The following is a 24084-nucleotide window of genomic DNA, read 5'->3' on the forward strand; positions in this document are numbered from 1 at the left end:
AAATATCTAAGGGAACGCTCTTCAAGGGTAACCTTTGAGGAGAACTTTTGGCAAAGAAGTTTAGGCAGCGCTTTGAAAGTGTGCCTTTACAATAAAAAGGCTACGCACTTGAAGTGTTGCCAAATAATAAAAATAATTAGCAACTGCTGGCCACTTGTAATACAATACTTACAAAGCGTTCCCATTTTTAATCCTAAAAGCAACATTTTTGAAGTGTGCTCTAAAATTTCTCAATAAAGTTTCACTAGAAATCTCACCATTAAAGTTTCCCCACCAAAATTTCCCCCCGTTACTATTCCCCCAACTTTGAAAGGGGCAAGGAGTGTACCCCTATATCAATTTTGAATAGCCATACCATATTCCTCCTCCTCCGCTTAATCTCGATCCATCGGCTCATGCTGATGTTACCACTCCTCCCACCATCATCTTTTCGCTGAAAATGATCAACTCATCACTACACAAATATTTGCTCTTTTGATTGCTATGAACAGGTCAAAGGTATATTTTAAACCCTAACCACAAGTCTCCCATTGATTTTTTGGTAGGAAGGAGCATTAATGCAGTATATTTTATGGCTTGAGAGCCTTATATGTTAGTCCAAAAGGTATATGATTTTTTATAAAAGTTAGACACAAATCTAATCTGTTTTATTTCTAAACTATACCAATACGGGCAGTGACACGCCATAATTTCTACATTTATGAAATTGATATGCTTGCTGTTTAACAATCTCGATATTGCTTGAACACGCTGAACAATTGTTTTGGTTAAATTTTGAAATATCTTCGTTTTCTAAAGCCCTAAATATTGAGTTTTTAGGATTCAAACAATTTGAAAGATGTATTGAAATACTTCTCAGATGTTTTTGGAGATTGGAACTTCTAAGCTTTCCCTAACAAATAGTACGAGCTATGTTAGTGATTTAATTGGTCTGATGTTGATTCTTGCTCTTAGTGTATAAGTTGGATCATAGATTTTGGCTACTGATTTGAAGATTCTTTAATCTTAATATTGGAAAGATGCACTTTGGTTTGTTAGATTTGCGAGTATTTGATGAATTGAAGAAGCTAAAGATTTGGGAGATGAAGCATGATTGGTGCTAATTTCTGTTGTATGAGCTTGACATTTTCCCAGATTGTAAATGTCTATTGTCTGTCCATATTCTGAAACGTTACTGAACTTACAAATTTGTTTTCATGACAGAGAAAAAAGATTATATGATGATGGAGCACAGGAGAGCTACAAAATTCAGTTTTGGGTAATGATTCTATTGCCTTTTTATTGTGAAGAATGATCCTGTTACATATCACGTTTGGTGAAGAGAAAGAAAAGAAAAGAAAAAAGAGAAGGAAAAGTTGAAATTAGTTGGAAGATATAATACTCAGGTCCATTTTGGTGGATAAATTCTTCAGTTTAAAAGTCACAAGCTTGTCTTTGAATAATAATTTTACTTACAGAGAAAGTTGATTTTAGGATGATTTTGCTTAATTTGTCTTGCTAGTTGTAAGTTCGACTATTTATCCACGTTTTGATGGTCAAGTATATTATTCATTGGTGTTCTGTCCAAGCTATTTTCTCTTCGTGTCTAGTTGTGCAATGTACCGATAACCGTTGTTGATGTTGCTACACAAGGATATTCCATGCAACAACATGAAATTTTGCAATATATGAATGCTGTCATTATTATTTGAAAGTAGTGATTTCATCCATGCCTCTAACTCTTATGTTGAACTTGAAATTATTATAGGTAGTAGTTGATGATTGAGTGTAATCCACCACCAGGTTCAAACTTTTATCGTCGTCCGTGGTAAAGGTAATATTTTGCACTATATTAATTGTTTGAGCATGAGTCTCCATTAATGTCTATTCATATGTGAAATTTGCAGATTGTTGCTATTGATTTTGTCTTTACTATGTACTATCCTAAGATCTTCCCTCCATGAGTTCAACTAAACAGATAAATTTGTCTTGGCTTTGTTGACTTGCTATTTTAATTTCTAGGTTCTATTATTGGATTTTGAATTTATGTTATATTTTCGCTTCTATTTTATTTGCTTTAGTAGTATTCACTTATTAATTCAGATTGCATTATCACGGTATCGGAAGCAAATACCTCTGGCCTGGCTGGAAATGTGTTGCAACGGGCCTTAACGCCACCTTATTGACCTCCCCCTCTAGGATTACCTCGTGCTGACTGTGTCCCACCCCTAGCTGGTTGTGCAGGTGGTGTGCCTGCTCTGCGGACATCATAGGCTGAGACCTCTGCTGTGGGACCCTACTCAATACTTTGGGGCAATCTCTCTTGAGATGACTCAAGTCCCCACACTCAAAACAACTGTTACATCCCACATTTTTGTGCGTTAAAGTTCGTTGTAAGTTAATCGACGTAAGTTCGGGAATGAGATTATTTTGGGATTATAAGTATTATGTTATTTCAAACAAGTGATAAGTAAATTCGTGAAAGTGAGAGCGTAAGCAAATCGAAGAAAATAATTTTCGTCGAAGCTTTGCAATTTGGGATAAAATACGGTCCGAGCTATAATACCCGGTATTTATGGACTAGTACAATACAAGGTACCACATGACCATGATGACCTTTAAGCCTAAACAAATTGATACACATTTTGGCAAGTGGGAAAGACATATTATACACGGAGAAGCTTTAATCTCCTAGGAGTTGGATATGTTTATTACTTTGCATCATTATGGATGTGAATTAGACCAGCAACTTTGGATGCTAAACTTGCTAATGGATGAAGCTCAAATAGCTCGTTTGAAACTTCATAATACGATAAAGCGTGAGATTTGCGATTCTAAGGGAGTACGGTGCGATCTTTCTCAAGAATATCATATAGATTTTTTCCTACTTCGATCCGCCGTTATGTGTTTTGTCACAATTGACGTGTGTTTAAGCGATTGTCAAGAAAACCGGCTCAGGTATGTTAAGGCTATCCCTTCTTTCTTTTGGCATGGTCTATACAACACAAACGAAACGAGCAAATACGCAATTTCCATAAATAACTCTATTCATAGAAATGCCAGAGATGCTTATGTTCTTGATTCTCCATGTGTCATATTATTCTATCATCTGTTCATGGGTCTCAGAAAAATACGTAAGTTGAAAAAGTTTACTTCATGATATTATTCAAAGGCATAATGGTCTTATGACACTCCAAGAGATTTTATTGACGTACTTCTCATGCATTGCATTCATGTACATTGACCCATGACCAGATGGCGTTATATACGCGTATATATATATATGTATATATATACATATATATATATATATATATATATATGTATATATATATATATATATATGGGAAAAGGTTACGGCGTTATATAGGCACCATCACCTGATCAGCTGGTATACGTTGATGATTTGCCCACAGTGGCCGAGATGATATGATGGGATGCCCTCAGAGGCTTGATGATGTTATGAACACATGTACCCATGCATAGTATGACATTTATACGTATATGTATGAAATTATAAAAATGAAATGATTTACATAGCTATGCAAATGTACATGTCGTTGTCTTTTACTCCATCTTTCTCTCATGTCTATTATTTACTGATTTTCATTCCTTACATACTTGGTACATTATTTGTACTGACGTCCCTTTTGCTTGGGGATGCTGTGTTTCATGCCCGTAGGTCCCGATAGACAGGTCGAGAGCCCTCTAAGTAGGCTATCAGCTCAGCGGAAGATGTTGGTACGCTCCATTCGCTTCGGAGTTGCTTGTTTGGTTAGCATGGTTTAGACGTGTTTTATTTGGTATGGCGGGACTCTGTCCCGACCTTTATAATAATAATGTATTCTTAGAGGCTTGTAGACAGATGTCATGTACGTAAAAGATTGTATGGCCTTGTCGGCCTATATTCAGTATACCAGTGGTAATTTTGGTCTTGTAGGCCCGTATGTCTTATGCATAAGTTGGTTTCACATGTTGTATTCAACTTATCTCACGGCAGCCTTCCGGCACAGTAATCCATGATAGTATGACATGAAAAGATACATTATATTGGTACTCGGTTGAGTAAGGTAACGGGTGCCCGTCGCGGCCCATCAGTTTGGGTCGTGACAAAAGTGGTATCAGAGCAGTTCTGTCCTAGGGAGTCTACAAGCCATGTCTAGTAGAGTCTTGTTTATGGGTGTGTTGTGAACCATACTTATAAGCAGGAGGCTATGGGGCATTTAGGACTATCACTCTTTCTTCCTACTGTAGATCGTGTGGTAGAGCTCGGTTGTAAGAACTCAATTTCCTAAATCTACTTTACTTATAGTATGACGATACCTACATCTAGAAAGACGGTTGGTAAGAGATATAGCTATTGGAGAGTTGAGTAAGAGGAACTCAATTTTTGCATCATGCTTATGATGGATGAATATGAGGTATTCAGCAAATCATGTGTATACTAAGATGTGTAAGCTTCTTGATAAGGATCCCTAAGGCAAGAATACCTATCCACTCTTACGGAAAAAAGGAATAAGGAGGGAGACACAAGTTTCAATAAGTAAAAGAAGCAAGGAGAAGAAGGGTACGAGGCACCCAGTAAATGAAGATTATCAGTATTATAGTTCCGACAGAAAAATATAAGCATTGTGAGTTACCCTCAACAGTAACAGAGGTATGTATAATTGATCACACCCATCTCAGTTATACCCTATTAGGGGCTAGCAGGTGTAGGTTAAGAAAAGGACGAGATATCAGGATCTGGCTGGGGTTAGAGTAATCCAAAATAGTAGATGGATTGGTAGAGTTAGTTGACATTTCGGAAGGATAGTGCAAATGTGGTAATGGATCTCCTTGGGAGACGCCTAGTTGGTGCACTCTAAAATAATACAGCTAGATATGAGTGCTACAAAGATAGGCACTAGAAGCCTGGAAAGGATAAATATTATCTTAGTATGACTCCCGTCCCTAGTAGAGAAATAATGCTAGGAAACCCGAAGAGCCAGTGGATGGAGCAAAGGGGAGCTAAAAGCAAAAGGGTGTCTTGTTAAAATTTTCAGAATAAAGTGATAGATAGAAATATTAGAAGGGAAGTACGAAGAGGAATAATGAAACATTATGAGTGAGATATGATACATGGATGACAATGGTAGAGTGTTATAGAATCTACAGTCAAATAAAGAAAGAGACGAGAGGTGATGGGCCTTAAGACAACAAAAGAGTATAGGCCATATAGTCACACCCTCATTTTGAGAAATAAGTTCGTGACTCTAACATGATTAACAGAAGGAAAAGTTAGACCCAGAGTAATAAAAATCAGTATGGACTTGTGAACAAGATAAACCAAACATGAATTAGAGACTGAGTGATTTGATAATGGTTGACATCATGATAATTTCATATTTCGTTCCGCCGATAAAAGAATGGACAATAGAAGAAGATTCATGAGAAATTCAGAGAATGGTCATTCAGGAAGACGCTTCCCTAAAGCAAGCAATGTGAGTAAAGTAAGCTTAAGGGACTGTCTGTGCCAATTATACTAAGTGTCACCCTCGCGAGTAAGGAACTTTGTTATCCTTGGTACAGAAGGATTAGCACGAGGCGAGTAAGGGTCATCTATGATGTGAAAAGACGCCAAATATGAAGAGGTAAAACATATATAAGTAGATCGTGGTAGCTCCAACTCTTAGCACTCCCCTAAAGGGGGGAATATGGAGTGATGTGGCATGAAGTCAGAATTTAGTGGTTCTAGATTTATTTCCTATCTCAAGGCAAGGAAGATGATTAAAAAGGGTTGTATTTATCACTTAGTTCGGGTTTGGGATATGGAAGTAGAGTCACCAACTATTCAGTCCATCCCTGTGGTTAATGAGTTTCCCGATGTTTTTCCTGATGAACTTCCGGGTCTTTCGCCAGAGCGAGAAATTGACTGATGGAGTTGCTGAACCCTGATAATCTAAATAGCTACCCGTGGAACCCTATGTTGCTGAAGCATGGTAAGAACTCTACGCCGGCAATGCACTGAATGATGAATGAGGTGGGTGTGCACTGTAGGAACTGTGGCTAACTGAAGAACCACGAGGAACATGGTGAGCTGCCTGAATGGGTCTAGAAGGACGACCTCTGCTGTAATGGGACTGGCCTCCCTGAAGCAGTGCTGAAACCACCTGAACTACGAGGCCTCTTGGCCTCCCGCTCCTCATGCTCCTGCTTGTGAACCAACTCTTAGTGTCTAGCAATCTCGACCACCTGGTAAAACCTAGCATCCGTCGCAACCTCTCGAGCCATACTGAAATGTAAACTATAGTGGAGGCCATCAATAAACCTCCTAATTTTATCCCTCTCAGTGGGGACTAACCATACTGTTTGACGAGCCAAATGTCGGAACCTCATCTCATTGTGAGTCACTTTCATGCCCTCCTAGCGTAGCTGCTCAAACTGCCTACGCAGCTCCTTTCTACGAGTCGGTCGGAAAAACTTCTCTAGGAAGTGAATAAGATCTCATGCCATGTAAGTGGCGTTGCGTCTGCTGGCCTGCTCAACTCATAAGTTTGCCGCCATTTATAAGCTGCCTCTGTCGGCTGAAAAGTAGTAAATGCAACCCCACTGGTGTTCAAAATACCCGCTATGCGAAGAATCTAATGGCACCTATCCAAAAAATCCTGAGCATCCTCTGAATCTACTCCACTAAACTTTGGAGGCTTCTGCCTCCCAAACTGCTCTAACCTCTTCTGCTACTCATCACTCATAAGTGGACCAACCTCGGCTCGGGCAGCAGCAACCGGCTGAACTGGTAATACACCCGGCGTTTGGTGACCCTGAGCTAGCTGCTCTGGAGTACGGGCGACAGGAGTCTGGACACCTCCCCCTAGCCTGTGAAGTGGCTGGTGCAGCTGGAACAGAAACCTCTTGAGCGAGGCTCATGCATATAGTCAAAATCTTGGCCAAGGCCTCCTGAAGGTCAGGGATAACAATGGGAACTGTTGGTGCCAGAGTTGGTCCCATCGGCTCCACAATATCTAGCAACTACTGGCTCGACTTGTGCTGATCTAGCTGTAGTACGAGCCACACTCGGCCTTTCGCGGCCCTAACTGGTGGTACTAATAGCCGTCCGCCTGATCGATCGCATATGTCCTCACTATCTGTGAGAGATAAAAGAGTCAAGTTTCAAACTTTGGAAATAACAAACCTGCACGACAAGAATGTAAGAAAGTGAAGTTTCTTAATGGTTCGACAGCCTCTCAAAGATAAGTACAGATGTCTCCATACTGATTTGCAAGACTCTACTGAATTTGCTCATGACTCATAATACCTGTGAACCTAGGGCACTAATATTCACTTGCCGCGGCCCAAAATTCCAAGCCTTCGTGATGGCTCCTAGCATACTTGCTAGGCAAGCCGGACATAACAGTAAAGAACCAAAATAGTGAAATTTACAGGAATAGTATAAGTTTAAAACCTCAATATAACAAAATAGTTCCAATACATGATATATCCCTAGAACTGGAAAATACAGAATCATGAGCTCTAATATAGAAATACAAGTCTAAAAAATCCAAGTACAATACAGTCTGAAATAAATACAACAGTACATGAGAAAAGAGATGCCAAGACCACGGTCAAGAATGTAGTTCTACATCGTCTCTCAGCAATCAACTCTGCTACGAGCCTCGGCTACTAATGACTTGGTCCGACTCCTGGATCTGCTCAATTAAGTGCAGAGTGTAGTATGAATACAACCGACCCAATGTTCTTAGCAAGTGTCATAACTAACCTCGGTGAGATAAAAGAAGCAAGAATTATAAATGATACTTGCTATAATTTGTACAGTTTCATAAATCCAGCAAGTACAGAAATGTGATCAAGTATAAGGCATAGAAAGAACTATCTATGTGTGCGTGTACAATTACTCAAGTACTCTACTCAATCAATGTTACATCATGTGTAGATGATATTCAATTAAATGGGGTAATTAACCACGGGAATTGCTCGTTTAGATGATACGCAAAAATATGTAAAAAACACTAGCCAGATTTTCCTCAATATTTCCATAACCGTATCAAATCACTGATTAGTTTCCAAAAATCTACGTGTACACCATCAAGAGAAAACATGAGAGGGTGACCCTAGGGGAATGTATCTATATCCACATGCTGCTCGGACAACTCACGTTCTGCACGGACAACACACGTGCTAATAATATCAATATCTAGATCCGCACTAACAAGGCATGTGCCAATAATATCAACCAAATGGACAACTCACATGGCAATAATCACAATCTGCCCAGCGTGGTCACTGTCACGACCCATTTCTGAACAAGCCGTGACTGGAACCCGATCACTAAACATGACCGAGCGAACCATCTGTGCTTATTAAATCTATTATAACTTCAAACTTTATATGCAACAAGGCAATACTTTAGCCAAATACTTTTGATTAATTTAAATATCTAAATTAAATCATCCCCAAAACGTTATTCGTAGTAACCACTGAAATACTGCTAAGTTATTATCAAGAACAACATAATCTTAACCCATCGACTATGTCTATGAAGCCTCTACTAATAAACTGACGCACTTCTCAGAACATGAGATTGTCTGGCTAGTTCTCCAAGTAAACAAAGAAATAACTAAATAAAGATGACTCAAAGGAATACTCCACGAACAAAAGCAGAGCTCACCAATAGTACTGGAAGAGAGGGAAGTCCTAACCTATAGCCTGCTCGCCTGCAAAACCGGTTCCTACGTTGTACCGCCGACCAACGTAGGTTCCCAATAGAGAACGTCAGTACCATCCATTGTACTCAGTGAGTCTCAACGACAGGGGACGAAACTTTAATAAAATATACATTACGAGCAATGGTTCTAAATGCATGAAAAACATAAAGCTTCTAAGAACAATTCTAAAATAATTGCATGACAACAATTTATGAATATTCTAAAAGAAATTCTTTTCTTTTACTTTCATATAAAAAAATACTTCACTTTATACTTTGGGAGTTCCAACTATCCTGACTTATTTTTATCTTCGTCACTGTGTGATCGGCACGGGTTCGATCCCAACCTGATCGAATAGGCCAAATTCACGAGGTGCCACTCGCTTCATGGTTCTCAGCGCTCATATATCATACCTTAGCCTGGCTAAGTAAATTCTCAACAACGAGACCCTCGGCTCGTGTGCTCCCTACTTTGGCACAAGTATTTTCAGGAAGTCAACTCCTTGGTCAGGACCCTCGGCCTGGACGATGACCCCTTCTCAGAATAAAGAATACCCCAAAAATCTTTCTTGCTAAAACATTTTCTTGTGACTTTTCAAGTGTAAATCTATTCTGGAACATCCTATACATACTGATACTGGTATCCTTAAATGTAAGGCATTACATAAAAATGAAATAAACATTCAAAAGTATTTCTAAAGATTCTTGCTTCTTCATAAATTTTCAACATGAAAATGGCATATAAGAACAACACAAAAATCCGAAAATTTATGCACATATATCATAACAAATCATCTAATCTTTTGCTAGAACAATTCTAAGTTAATAGGTAATCACTCGCTCCAATTAAGTACATATAAACTCTTCTAAGAAATTCATCAAACACCTTGTATGTGTGCTTTTGTGAGTTAAACCACTTTAGTAAAGGGTTATATCAACTCACCTCGAAACGTCTTGAGCCAATACGTAGGCTCCAGTCCAATTGACACCAGTCAAACAATCGATTCTACAACAACCAGGGCATTTTAATTAATTTCAAAGTTTCACACCTAAACACGAAACTTTACTGTTGATATAGAGAAAGAAGGGAATTAACTATCCAATTCTTACGTACTACTACTATAGGATAATTGAGAATAGGAAATTGTATATACCTGAGTTCAAGAACTAGTGCTTTGTAAAGAAACCTAAAATTTTCTGTTGCTTGCGTGAATAGGCAGCTCTGTTTCGTGGCTCTCTGTTTCGTGAGCGAACAAAACACTACTTCTATTTTTCATCTAAGGCTTTTGCCTTCTGCCTTTTTGCGTGAATTACAGAAGGTGGTTCTGTTTTGCTTAAGGCTTGGAGCCTTTGTTTTCTAACAACCCATTTTATGGGCTTTAGGCCCTTTTTCCCTTTTTTTAAATTTAACTTAAACAATAATTAATAATACCCACTATTAATAATTAACAATATTAAAATTATTAATATTCCCCTAATTTTATATCCAATTATTTATAAATAGAAAAATAACTCAAAAATCAATCACATGGGTTTAAATCTGTAATAGAAGTAAAATTTAGGATTAAAAAAATATTAAATTCTATATAGCCCAATGACTTTGAGGAGTGTTACAGTCACAAGCTACCAGTCCAGCTCATAACATACAGAAAGAAAATATACGAGAATACATGTACATGATTAATGTATATTAAGATTCATGCTCCTGAACTGGTATAAGTAACATGCTATAGTGTAGGCATGTCTGTGCTATCACGACTAGAATCTCATCATGAAATAGTAGTTATCGGGCTCAATTGGGAGAATAACCTCAACGTAATCTCAAATGTGGTACAAATAACTCACATAGGGGTACAAATATGAGAAACATCACAGCTTGAAGATAGCAATCCATTCAAGGTATGTCATAGTCTAAGCACTTCCCCGAGCATGAAAATAGTACCCTGGTGCACGCATGTGGGCTCAACCCCACACATATGCGCCACTCATATTATGTAGCTATCACAAATAATTCAGGCAACTAGTTTCTCAACCAAGTTTAGTTAAGATACCTATCTCAAGCAAGCCAAATCACTCATCTAACAAGCCCTTCCTACCCCTATCATCTCCGGACGGCTCGAATCTAGCCAAAATAACTCAATACCATCAATAATATCCATAGGAAACGATTCTAAATGATAAAGCTAAAGTCATGAATCAAATATGCAAAGTCAACCAAAAAAGTCAACTCTAGGACCGCTATCGCGCCCCCTTTTTCCTCGCGGAGTCCGGGTTTCGACATTTTGGGGACAACTCCTTTCCTTTTGGGAATTGGGTATGAGATTTGAAGAGTCGCCACCTAACGGATTAAGGTGCGTTAGGGCACCTGGAACAAATAACTCATGAACTAGTTGACATTATTAGAGATTGGGTAAGGGCTCGAAATTACCTTGAGGGGAAGGTGTTAGGCACCCCTCGAGATCCACAACGGTGGGTCCCGGCCAAACTGAATTCAAGCGAATTAGTCTTATAAGCAGATAAACAAACAGATATTACTTTTAAACAAAGGAGTGAAAGGGGTCCTAGTTTTTTTAGCCTATAGGATCACTTCTGTGCAATACTTGGTAATCGTCCACAAATTGGGGTGCTACACATAGCATTAGCGCACAGGTCATTATATCCTTTACTACCCGATTACCCTCCCGTAGTTATTACCTAAGCGTTCTAACAGCATCAAATAGGTATCCTATGCAGGCACTACCCGTCCCTTACCTATGGCCCTGAAGGTGTTTAGGACCTCTATTTAAGGTGGTTCTAGACTCACCTATGGTGCTTAAAAGGAGAAAATCTAAGCGACAAACAAAAACAGGTAGGGCTGTCACATAAAGAGCAATTAAGGGGCTCATATTTACCTCCACAAATAGACAAACCAAGTGCACGCCATTCAAACAAGCAGTTTTTATAATTTTAGGAGTCATATGGGCAGGATATCTAAATGAGTACAAAAAGGATGTACAACAGTTTTATTTAGGCGAGGCAGTGAGTACCTATCAGTTTGCCTATTGATTTTTATCACTTACCGAATCTGAGCACGTTTCAAGCAGCAAGAAAATCACAATTTTAAACCCAGGATTTAATTGTCCTACAGGCTTGCCTAAGTGATAACCGGGAGAATGGTATCTAAACGTTAGTCAAACCATAATTTTATAAACCAGTGATTAATTTAAACAAGCGGATTTTTTTATCTTTTGGACCTTATAGGCATGCTTTCTAGGTGCTGAAACTCATTACAAGCGTTATTTAGCGGCATAGAAACTGATTTTATACACGTTTCCTATAGGCATGATATCTAAGTGTTGAAGCTGTTTTTTACACTTATTTCCTATATGCATGGTGTCTAAGTGTCAAGACTAATTTTATATGTGTTTCCTATAGGCATGATTTCTAGGCGAGTAAAAGCATTATTCAGTTGCCAAGCGAGTTCAACAAGGAAATTCCTAGAAACATGATTTCTAATGCATACATGAAGGTTTTGAAAACATGATTATTGATGCAGAATTGAGAAAACGACTTAGCAGTAGGATTTCTAGTGATGCAAAGTGGAAATTAAGGACAAATACGAAGATAAGGCCTATAGGCATAGTTTCTAATGCATATAAATAATCACAACAATCCTATAGGCATAATTTCTACCCGATCCCAACAAAGATATATTAAAATCCCTCCCAGCTTTTCTAATAACCCCACTATCTGTTTTTATAAAGATTATTATTACAGAACAATGTGAATAAATTACACGATGAAAGAACCATTATACTATAGGGAGCCTTCATAGGTCCAATATCAACCTGGGAACCAGGCCTTCAAGCATAGCATCTCCGAGCATAGTGGTAGCCTATCCATAACACATAAAACTGGTTCCTAGCGTGTCAAAGTTCCCAAGGGCCTCAGGGACCCCAGGCAATGCTCACACCAGAATCAGATGTTCAACAAAATTCACAAAGGATTGGAGAACCAGCCCCAATGTGTCAGATTTAAAAGGAGTCTCATGGACCCTAAACAGTGCTCAAACTGGGGTGGCAGGACCCTAGACAACTAAGAGTTGAAAATAGTATATGAAGTAGGAGATAGTTTTTGGAAAAAACAGTTTGGATTTTAGAAGTGAATAGAAACAGATTACCAGATTACAAGAAGTACAAGCAGAACCACACTCAGCAAATAGGGTTCAGACATGAACTCCAGTAGTCAAACAGAGTCACAATCAGTTCAAACAAGGTTTCACATTGCCTGTGATTGACTTAGTTCATTAGCTATTACTAGGTGAGCATATAGGCATATATTAAACAGAGAACAACATGCTGGGATCAAGTTATTGATCAGACAGTCATACAGAAAAGACAGCAAAGTTTAGAGCATAGGAATCATGAATTAATCAGGAATCTGTTAAGGTAGACACATAAAGCAGGAAGGAAAACATGCTAGTTGAGAAACAAGTAGACAAGTATCCTAGATAAAACAGGAACATGCTAAAGTGTATGAACCATATTGACATATTGGACAAGACAAATTTAAGAGTTAAAGCATGCTAGTTAACATAAACATAAGGGCAAACAGAGGCATGTTGATATCTACAGCAGATAGACATGATAGCAGAGGTAGACATGTTGTTTAGAAGCAGTAAACAGGAGGAACATAGGTCTAATCACATAGAATATTGAATGATAGCAGAAGTGGAGACATACCAGTTAGGAGATAGAACCAGGAAAGTGAAGCAAATAGGATCCAAAATGCTTTCAGCTGGCTAGACAGTGCAACAAACACGAGTAACAGGAAGAATTGCAATGGAGAGTGTATGAATAAGAGCAATAGTTTGTGTGTGTTTCTATGTCTTTCTATGTGTGTTCGTGTGTTTTCAAAATTAGAATGGGGTTTATATAGCACTGATCAGAGTAAAACAAACAAGGTAAAGGAAATTAAGAGTTCACAAATAAGGCAAAGAGACCAATCAATCAGTCAATTAGGGCTTAACAGGATCAATCCAGGCAGAGTCATGGAGGTATTCCTTAAAATAACACAGAATTGAGGTCTAAATAAGGTAAATAATAGGTGTAGCAGTCAACTAACAGTCAGAACACAAAAATCGGACTAGTAGCTGTCACGACCCTAGTTCACCAACCGCGAACATGTCATGACGGCACCTGGTCCCCATGACCAGGTAAGCCTAACATTTGCGAAAAATATAATAATTGCGGAGAAATAGAGAAAATCAATTCGAATATCTAAAGGAAACTGTACTGAATGCCGCTTGGCAAGTAAAACTCAATATCACAAGTCTAAAACAATTCCCAAAACCCGGAAACTCACTGGCAACAAAGGCTACAGAAGTGTATAGTAAAGGTTCCAAACTCCAGAATTTCTAATAACCGAAAGAAGGAAAACTAAGTACTAAAGATAGAATAAGAGGGAGACTCGTCGGTCTGCGGACGCAGCAGATCTACCTCGAAGTCTCCGTAGTCCTCCTGCCTCACTGATAGTGCGCCTGAGTAGAGGTACCTGGATGATCTGCACATGAAAACATGCGCAGGAAGGGCATGAGTACACCACAGCGGTACTCAGTAAGTGCCAAGCCTAACCTCGGTTGGGTAGTGACGAGGAAGGTCAGGGCCATACTGAGACAAAATATAGTAATAACAGTATGATAATCTGACAGAAATAATAAAGACAGCAGTGAAATAAGACAGGTTAAACAAGGCAATAGAAAGTACACAAGAACGGAACAACCACAGAATAAGTACAGCTCAATACCAATGGTAACAATGAGGATCTCCCAGGATACCGTCCTGTAGTCCTTTCTCAACTATCCAGTGGATCTCCCGGGATACCGTCCTGTAGTCCATCATATGTGTATATCCGAAGGATCTCCCGGGATACCGTCCCGTAGTCCAACCATCAATGTGCAGGGGGATCTATCGGGAATCTAACCCGCAGTCCCAAAGTAAAAGTGCAGGGGGATCTACCGGGAATCGAACCCGTAGTCCCAAAGTAAACAAACAAGGGGGGGGGGGGAGCTACCGGAATCCCACATCCGTAGTCCCAATGTAAATGCGCAACCACAACCAGAAGATGTTCAGAAATGAAGTACAAAAAAAAAAACAAGATCAGGTAGTACTAGCCTAGCATGCTTCACGTAGTACAGTCAAGGCAACTTAAATAATTAGGCAAGTTAAATCAACTAAACATGCTTTTCTAATCTAACACAGGTTATAACTGCAAGTAAAACAAGGCAAATATGAAGGAAACTCAGTCTCAATATCTTAAGTAAAAATCGGATTTTTCAACAATTAGCTCAAGTACGCGCTCGTCACCTCACGTACAAGGCACTCAATTACCACATATCATATCCTAAGGGGAAAGGTCCCCCACACAAGGTTAGACAAGCCACTTACCTCGAATCGGCACCAAAATCAACTCGAAATCACACTTTTGCCACGAGTATCCGACTCCAAATGGCCCAAATCTATTCAATTCAATTACATATCGTAAGTAATATTGCAAACAACTAATTCCACTATTAAATTTAAAGCTAGGACACGAAAATAGGTAAAATGACCAAAACGCCCCTCAGGCCAACGGCTCGGAATCGAATAATTTTCATATTTTCAAAACCCTCGTACTCTCACGAGTCTAACCATATAAAAATCTCCCAAATCGGAGGTCAATTGCCCACTCAAAACTCAATAATTAGGTCTATGAAGTTTCTTCCAATTTTTCCCCAAATTTTGACCTTGAATTCGAATTCTAATGGTGGATTTAACTATATAATGATGAAATATAACAAGAAGGGACCAAAGAAACGTTACCCAATGATCTTCACTTCAACTCCCACTCAGAATCGCCTTAAACCGAGCTCTCAATTGATTTTTGTAACTTTTGAACTCAAACCCTCGAAATTTCTATTTCTGCCAGGGATTTCCGCTTCTGCGGACAAGGGACCGCTTCTGCGGTCCCGCTTATGCGGAAAGTGAGCCGCTTCTGAGACTCTCCCTAAACGACCACATCCGCTTCTGCGGTCCAGTCAACCGCTTATGCGGATTATCCACCGCTTCTGCGGTTCCAACTAAAAGCCAAACGGCCGCATCTGCGGCTATTTTCTCGCAGATGCGAGGCCGCTCCTGCGGAATTTCCTCCGCATCTGCGACGCCTGGAAACTCTGCCCCAAACCGCTTCTGCGATAATCCAGCCGCTTATGCGGCTCCGCTTCTGCGGTTCCCAAGACGCAAAAGCGAAAATACCAGAAGATGAAAAGACCAGCTGCTGCACACTTCAAAAATCTCCCCGTTAACCACCCGAAATCATCCCGAGGCCCCCGGGACCTCAACCAAAAGCACCAATACCACCTAATACCTTATTCAAACTTTTACCAATCCTTAAAACACCTAAAACAACAATGGAAGTCCGATTAAATCAAAGATTCAAGCCTAAGAACTTCAAATTCCATCAAAACACACTTTCGATCAAAAACCTAACCAAACCTCGCCTGAATGACCTGAAATTTTGCACACACATCCCAAAAGACATGGCGGAGCTACTGCAACTCCCGGAATTCCAATCCGACCCTCGGATCAAAAACTCACTATCGGACCGGAAACTTCAAAAATTCAAACTTCGGCATTTCAAGCCTAAATGAGCTGCGAGCCTCCAAAATACATTCCGAACATGCTCCCAACCCCGAAATCACCTAACGGTGCTAACGAAACCATCGGATTTCCATTCTGAGGTCGTCTTCACACTGTTCCGATTTTAGACCATTTTTCAATTCTTAAGCTCTCATTTAGGGACTAAGTGTCCCAAAACACTCCGAATCCCAACACCGAACGTCCCGACAAACCAAAATAGCATAAATGAACTTAGGGGAAGCAGTTAATGGGGGATCGGGGCGTAAATTCCAAAAACGACCGGCCGGATCGTTACAGTAGCAAGGATAATTAGTCACATAAATAAGGTAAACAGATAAATTAGAGACAGTCTAGGGATTGGTAAAACAATCAACTCCTATAAATTAAGCTTAGTAAAATAATTAAGGCAAGTAGTGCCAATTAGGAGTCACAAATAAGGAAAATAGGTAAAATCACAGAGAAGTATCAATCCCGGCAGAAAAATATAATTTGAACCCTGATAAAATCAATCAATCTATTCTAATTGACAGAGATGAAAATAATAGGAAAATATTGAAGTGAACGGTGAAATAACTAAACAAACAAGGGATTATAACATAGGCATGTAAAATCAGTAGAACTAGTAAAGATAATCAGATTCAAACACTTAGAAAATTTAGAACCTTTTTGCAAAGAACTTAAGAGGAAAACCTAGTTTTAGAAAACATTGAAATCGATTAATAATAAGGAAAAAACAGAAGGTTCTTCAAAGAAAATACCGGACAAACTTAAAATCGTTTCAGATCTACAAGGATCTGAACAGACTCAAGTAAAGAGATGAGGGTTTTGAAAAATGGAACGAGGTGAGGAAAAATCGAGTTAAGAACCAGAGTTTTATGCCATAAACATAAAGATACAATACTCACAAACATAGCGATGAACACGAAGCAGGTTCATCGAAAAAAAATGAAGAGTCTAGGTTGACTCTGAGTTGAATCTCTTTGAGATTCCTTCAAACCATGAAGAAATCGAACACCAATAGAGGTAGGAGGCCGGATAAGGCAGTACATCACCAGATGATCCATATCTAGTTGGGAATCGAAGGGATTTGGAGGGAATTTTGAGTGAGGGTGCTCTAGGGTTTGAGAGCGTCTGAGAGAGAAGAGAGGAGGAGAGGTTTTAGAGGCGGCGTAATTTAGAGAATGAGTAAGGTTTGGGGGGGGGGGTATACTAAAAAAGGAAAGAGTGTCCTGGACCGTTGATCTCTTGAGATCAACGGCCAGGATTGAATATGGGGTTGGGGCGGGTTTAAATAATTGGGTTATTGGGTTTGGGTTAGATTAGGGTATTGGGCTAAGGTTTAATTGGGCTGGGGTCCGAAATTGATTAAGAAAAAGGGGCTATTATTTAAATACCCAATTAACTTAATAAAATAATTTTATAACTGATAAAAATATCATTTGTGCATAAAAATGATTTAATAGTATTATAAAAATATTTTTTCTTGCGAAATAAGGTATTTATGCACACATGGGGCCATTATTGCAAAGTTATTGCAATTATAACCCTAACATGTACATATGACTATTCATGAAATAATTAAAGCTTAGCATAAATATAAATGATAAAATTAAGCAATAAAATTATCATAAAACCGTTTGTGATGCAATTAGTAATTATTTGGATAATAAAATGCTAGAATAAATTAATTAAAATCCGTTTAAAATTACAGAAAGTTATGGAAAAATGATGGTTGATGCTCATGCACTATTTTTTAAAGTATATATGCATTTTAAATATATGAGGGAAAAATTGGATATCAACAGCTGCCCCTTTACCCGGAAAGGATGAAAGAGTTGTCGGGTAAAGAAATGATGGCCAAGAGTAAGGCGATTTGAGAGACATAGGCCGCACTCTAGTTTCCGAGCTTCCTACATATCCCTGGTTTTACAGGAATTAGGCCGTGTATAGTTCTGGATTCACCGGTGAAATATACCTATGAAGCTATAACAAAAACGAACACAAGGTTTCGAATAGATGAAATGGTTACGGTGAGCGCTTAGGTTTTAAATAGTATGAAGGAGCGGGATTGCTTATGTTGGGATACCGGTTGCTCATCGGGTTACCTGCAAATTAAAGACGCACTACACACATATATTTTGTGTATTTTTAAACATGATGCAAATTCCCTTTAGACCATGAAAATTGTTTATGGACGGTTGAGGATGACGTCCTTAGACCATGATGTCCCGGGCCATGAATTGCGCGGCAAGGGATTCCCAGGCCATGAAATGATGTTCTCTGGCCATGAAAATGGTGCATTCGAACCATGACGTCTTTGAATAATGATATGCAAGTATTGAAAGATCCTCAGGCCCTGACATGGTGTCTTCAGGCTATGAGGATGATGCCTTCGGACTATGACGCCTTTGGATAATGATATGCAAGTATTGAAAGATCCTCAGGCCCTGACATGGTGTCTTCAGGCTATGAGGATGATGCCTTCGGACTATGACGCCTTTGGATAATGATATGCAAGTATTGAGAGATCCTCAGGCCATGACATGGTGTCTTCAGGCTATGAGGATGATGCCTTCTGACTATGATTCCTTTGGACAAGTCGGCTATATATTAGCCTGTGCAATGTAGAGACATGATACCTAAGGTAATAACAAGGCAATGCTTAGCCTTGCGTAGAGTTTTGGGGGAGAGCTTAGCCCCGAGAGAAGAAGATAATGCAAAGTTAGAATAGAGCAACACTTATGTAAGGGGAGACAACGCTTAGTCCCATGAGAAGGAAGTGCTTCGCCTTATGCAAATAGGGAGGCAGGGCTTAGCCTCATGCAGGATTTGAGACAGGGCTTAGTCTCATGCAGGGAGAAGGTAGTGCTTAGCCTTATGCAAATATGGAGGCAGGACTTAGCCTCATGCAAGATTCGAGACAGGGCTTAGTCTCATGCAGGGAGAAGGCAATGCTTAGCCTTATGCAAATATGGAGGCAGGGCTTAGCCTCATGCAAGATTCGAGACAGGGCTTAGTCTGATGCAGGGAGAAGGCAATGCTAAGCCTTATGAAAACATAGAGGCATGGCTTAGCCTCATGCAAGATTCGAGACAGGGCTTAGTCTCATGTAGGGAGAAGGCAATGCTTAGCCTTATGCAAATATGGAGGCAGGGCTTAGCCTCATGCAAGATTCGAGACAGGGCTTAGCCTCACGCAGGGAGAAGGCAATGCTCAGCCTTATGCAAATATGGAGGCAGGGCTTAGCCTCATGCAAGATTCGAGGCAGGGCTTAGTCTCATGCAAAGAGAAGGCAGTGCTTAGCCTTATGCAAATATGGAGGCAGGCTTAGCCTCGTGCAAGATTCGAGACAAGGCTTAGTCTCATGCAGAGAGAAGGCAATGCTTAGCCTTATGCAATGAACAGGTAGCAAATATGAGTAGAATATTTCTTAGCTGGAGATATATTTGCGTATGACGGCCTGATTGTTACTGATTTTGAGATGTGTATATTTGCAGGTCTCCTGTTATTGTTCATTGTGCCTGCATCCAAAGAAAAATCGTGAATTTTTTAGGGGGAGGTTGGTTCGTGCTCTTGTCTTCTTGCTCCGCTTTTCTCTGCTCTGGAGACCCTGTTTGAGTTACCTTGGGTGACACCTGGCTGCCATAGAAATGAAGTTTTTTTTTCTCGAAAATATGCACTTATTGACGAAATGGAGTTATTTTAGAAAACATAGCGGTATATAATATCAAGTAAATTAGATGAACTAGTAACTGTAACACTTTAGAGACGTAGCAACTTCCTTGAAATAGAATTTTGAAGGTCCTCCTCAAAATTTTGCCCCAGTTTGATCCTTCGGCCGGTCTGCGTGTAACAAAGTTTGTTGGATCTGCTCTGGAATTTTGAGAATCCTTCTCAAAATTCTGCTCCAGTTACTTAATTGTCTTGCATATGATGGCGTCGGCTGGACTTGCTCCGAAATTTTAAGGGTCCTCCTCAAAATTCTGCCCCAGTTTCTGGTTCTAGGGGAAATGAAAATTTTATTAAGATATGACCGAAACCACAGGGCTGCCTACGTATGCCCTCTTAAATGGGGATCAGGTCAAGCGCAATTCAATTACATCAGATGAATGAGTGTAAATAATCTAAACATAGTATCTCTTGACTGTATCTGAATTGATGGGTTTTGGCCGAACTTCTCCGTCCATTTCTGCAAGTATGAGTGCTCCTCCTGTTAGCACCTGGTGAACCATGTAAGGACCTTTCCAGTTGGGTGAGAATTTCCCTTTGGCTTCATCCTGATGCGGGAAGATCCGCTTCTGCACCAACTGCCCTGGTGCGAATTGTCTTGGTTTGACCCTTTTGTTGAAAGCTCTGGACATTCTATTCTGATAAAGCTGACCGTGACATACTGCATTCATTCTTCTTCCATCTATGAGGGCTAGTTGCTCATATCGGCTTCTTATCCATTCTGCGTCACTGAGTTCGGCTTCTTGTATGATCCTTATAGAAGGAATTTCTACTTCAGCTGGAATGACAGCTTCGGTACCATAAACCAGTAAATAGGGAGTTGTCCCAGTTGTTGAGGACCGTAGTGCGGTATCCCAATAGGGCAAAGGGTAACTTCTCGTTCCATTGTTTGTGATTTTCTTCCATCTTCCTTAGTATCTTCTTGATGTTCTTGTTGGCAGCTTCCACAGCTCCATTCATTTAAGGCATGTATGCACTAAAGTTTTGTGTTTGATTTTGAAGGTGTCACACATGGCTTTCATCAAATCACTGTTGAGATTGGCGGCATTATCAGTGATAATGGACTCGGGAACCCTAAGTCGGCAAACGATACGATCCTTGGAAAAATCTGCGATGACTTTCTTGGTTACAGCTTTGTAGGATGCACCCTCTACCCATTTTGTGAAGTAATCGATGGCCACTAAAATGAACCGGTGTCCGTTAGAAGTGGTGGGCTCGATTGGACCAATGACATCCATTCCCCAGGCAGCAAAAGGCAAAGGTGCACTTGTTGCGTTGAGCTCATTAGGCGGTATCCTTATCATGTTTGCATGTACCTGGCATTGGTGGCATTTCTGTACGTATCGGATACGATCCGTTTCCAGAACAAAATCGTTCATATGTGGTCCGCAAGTTCTGGCATGTATCTCCTTAAGCAATCTGGAAGCCTCTTTTGCGTCAACACACCTTAACAACCGCAAATCAGGAGTTCTTCTATACAGGGTTCCTCCCGTTTGGGAGAAGTGGTTGGACAACCTCCGCAGTGTGTGTTTCTAAGTATGGTTTTCCTGTTCTGGATATTCTCCTTCCGCCAAATATTCGTTGATGTCATGGAACCAAGGTTTTCCATCTATTTCTTCCTCAACATGAGCACAGTAAGCCAGTTGATTATGGATCCTCACTGGGATGGGATCGATGAAATTCTTATCTGGATGTTGTATCATTGATGACAAAGTGGCCAGTACGTCTGCGAACTCATTTTGGATTCTGGGCACATGTTTGAATTCTATCTATGTGAATCTCTTCATCAATTCCTGCACATGATACAAGTATGGTAGTATCTTGGTGTTCTTCGTAGCCTATTCTCCTTGAACCTGATGTACTAGAAGATTCGAATCGCTAATTATCAGCAACTCTTGTATATTCATATCGATGGACAAATTGAGCCCCATGATGCAAGCCTCATATTCTGCCATATTATTGGTGCACGGAAATCTAAGCTTTGTAGATACTGGGTAATGTTGGCCTATTTTTTATTCCAAAACTACTCCGATGCCTACTCCCTTGAAGTTTGCTTCCCCATCGACGAACATTCTCCAACCGTCGTAGGCTTCAGCAATGCCCTCTTGCTGCCCGATGCCTACACCCTTGAAGTTTGCTTCCCCATCGAAGAACATTCTCCAACCGTCATAGGCTTCAGCAACGCCCTCTCCTATGAATGACACTTCTTCGTCAGGAAAATACGTTTTTAGTGGTTCGTATTCTCCTCCCACAGGATTTTCAGCAAGATGGTCTGCCAATGCTTGTCCTTTGACCGCCTTCTGAGTTACATAGATGATGTCGAACTCATTTAACAATATCTGCCACTTGGCTAACTTCCCGGTTGGCATGGGCTTCTGAAAGATGTACTTCAAGGGGTCCATCCTGAATATGAGGTATGTGGTATAGGCACAGAAGTAATGCCTCAGTTTCTGGGCTGTCCAGGTCAAAGCGCAGCAAGTGCGTTCCAGCGGAGAGTATCGTGCTTCATAAGGTGTGAACTTCTTACTCAAGTAGTATATGGCTTGGTAATTTCTTCCTGTTTCATCATATTGTCCCAAAACACACCCGAAAGCTCCATCTAATACGGATAGATAGAGTAGCAAAGGTCTCCAGGTTCTGGCGGGACCAGGACTAGCAGTGAAGATAGGTATTCCTTGATTTTATCAAAAGCCTTCTGACAATCCTCGGTCCAACTGGTTTCAACATCTTTCCTCAATATATTGAAGATGGGTTCACATATTACCGTGGACTGTGCTATGAAGCGACTGATGTAATTGAGGTGTCCTAGGAAGCTCGTCACGTCCTTTTGCTCTTTGGTGGTGGTAACTCTTGGATAGCATTATCTTTTGACGGGTCCAACTCCATTCCTCGGCGCTGACGATGAATCCCAACAACTTTCCTGCAGGAACCCTGAATGCACATTTTGCAGGGTTCAATTTTAGATTGTACCTCCTTAGCCTGTCAAAGAATTTTCTCAAGTCCGCTATGTGATTTGTGACCCTCTTGGATTTGAAAATGACGTCGTCAGCATACACTTCTATTTACTTGTGTATCATATCATGGAAAATGGTTGTCATGGCTCTCATGTAAGTAGCCCCAGCATTCTTTAGACCGAATGGCATCATTTTGTAGCAGTACACTCCCCACGGTGTGATGAAGGCTGTTTTCTCTACGTCTTCTTTCGTCCATCCAGATCTGGTGATAACTGATGTGCCGGGGAATTTCGGCACATTTAATGCAAATTGCTTAGATTTTAGCTTTTTTTAAATGCAGTTATCTTGTATACTTATGTAATTTAAGTGTTTTGGCAGGGTATTAGGTTTAAGGACTCAAGAGCATGAAAATGAAATGAGAAAGCCACAAAAAGACAAGAAAAGAGCAAAATGCATTGCAAATGTGGGAATGCGGACCGCAAATCCAACATGCGGGTCACATAATGCACAAGGAGATTGCAAACCACAACAGTTAGATGGTCAAAGTCCAGTGCACGATATGCGGTCCAATCTGCGATCGGATAACGTGTTTGCGAGCCGCATAATGGACCGCAAATACGTCATGAAGGTTGCTGAAGGTAGAAAATGCGATGCGAAATGCGATCACATATCTTCAATGCGGACCGCAAAGCGTGAATGCGATGAAGGCGTGGGAACTAGGGTCTGCGATGGCCATGTCAAGAATGCGAACCGCATGTCTATTATGCGACAGAGATGCGGTCGCATATTTAACCAAAAAGGGTATTTTTGTCCGATTTTTGTCCCGAATTTTGACCCACTATAAATAGATTTATTGGGGTTTTGTGGGGGCATCTGGTCTGATTTGGGGCTACAATACAAGGCTTTGATATTCCTCTCTTTTGGAAGCTTTTGAAGAAGGAATCTTGCACTTTGTAAGCTTTATGGCATTAAATATTCTCATCCTTTTTTATTTTAGTATGTGTAGCTAACTTTAAATACTAAGGTTGTGGACCCTATATGAGTGTTTAACATTGAATACATGTAT

The 24084-nt window shown here is 40.1% G+C and overlaps 1 long non-coding RNA gene across 2 annotated transcripts; it reads left to right on the forward strand.

Moving 5' to 3' along the window:
- Positions 1–221: 221 nt before the first annotated feature.
- On the forward strand, positions 222–23468 carry LOC109236801. Of its 2 annotated transcripts, none has more exons than XR_002069554.1 (4): positions 222–498; positions 1204–1258; positions 1748–1813; positions 23397–23468. It is a non-coding gene; the product is annotated as an uncharacterized LOC109236801 (long non-coding RNA). The 2 variants fall into 2 exon arrangements; XR_002069553.1 differs by lacking the exon at positions 23397–23468 and adding an exon at positions 3662–3965.
- Positions 23469–24084: the final 616 nt, after the last annotated feature.

This window comes from Nicotiana attenuata, unplaced genomic scaffold, assembly GCF_001879085.1.
Source record: "Nicotiana attenuata strain UT unplaced genomic scaffold, NIATTr2, whole genome shotgun sequence".
NCBI lineage: Eukaryota > Viridiplantae > Streptophyta > Magnoliopsida > Solanales > Solanaceae > Nicotiana > Nicotiana attenuata.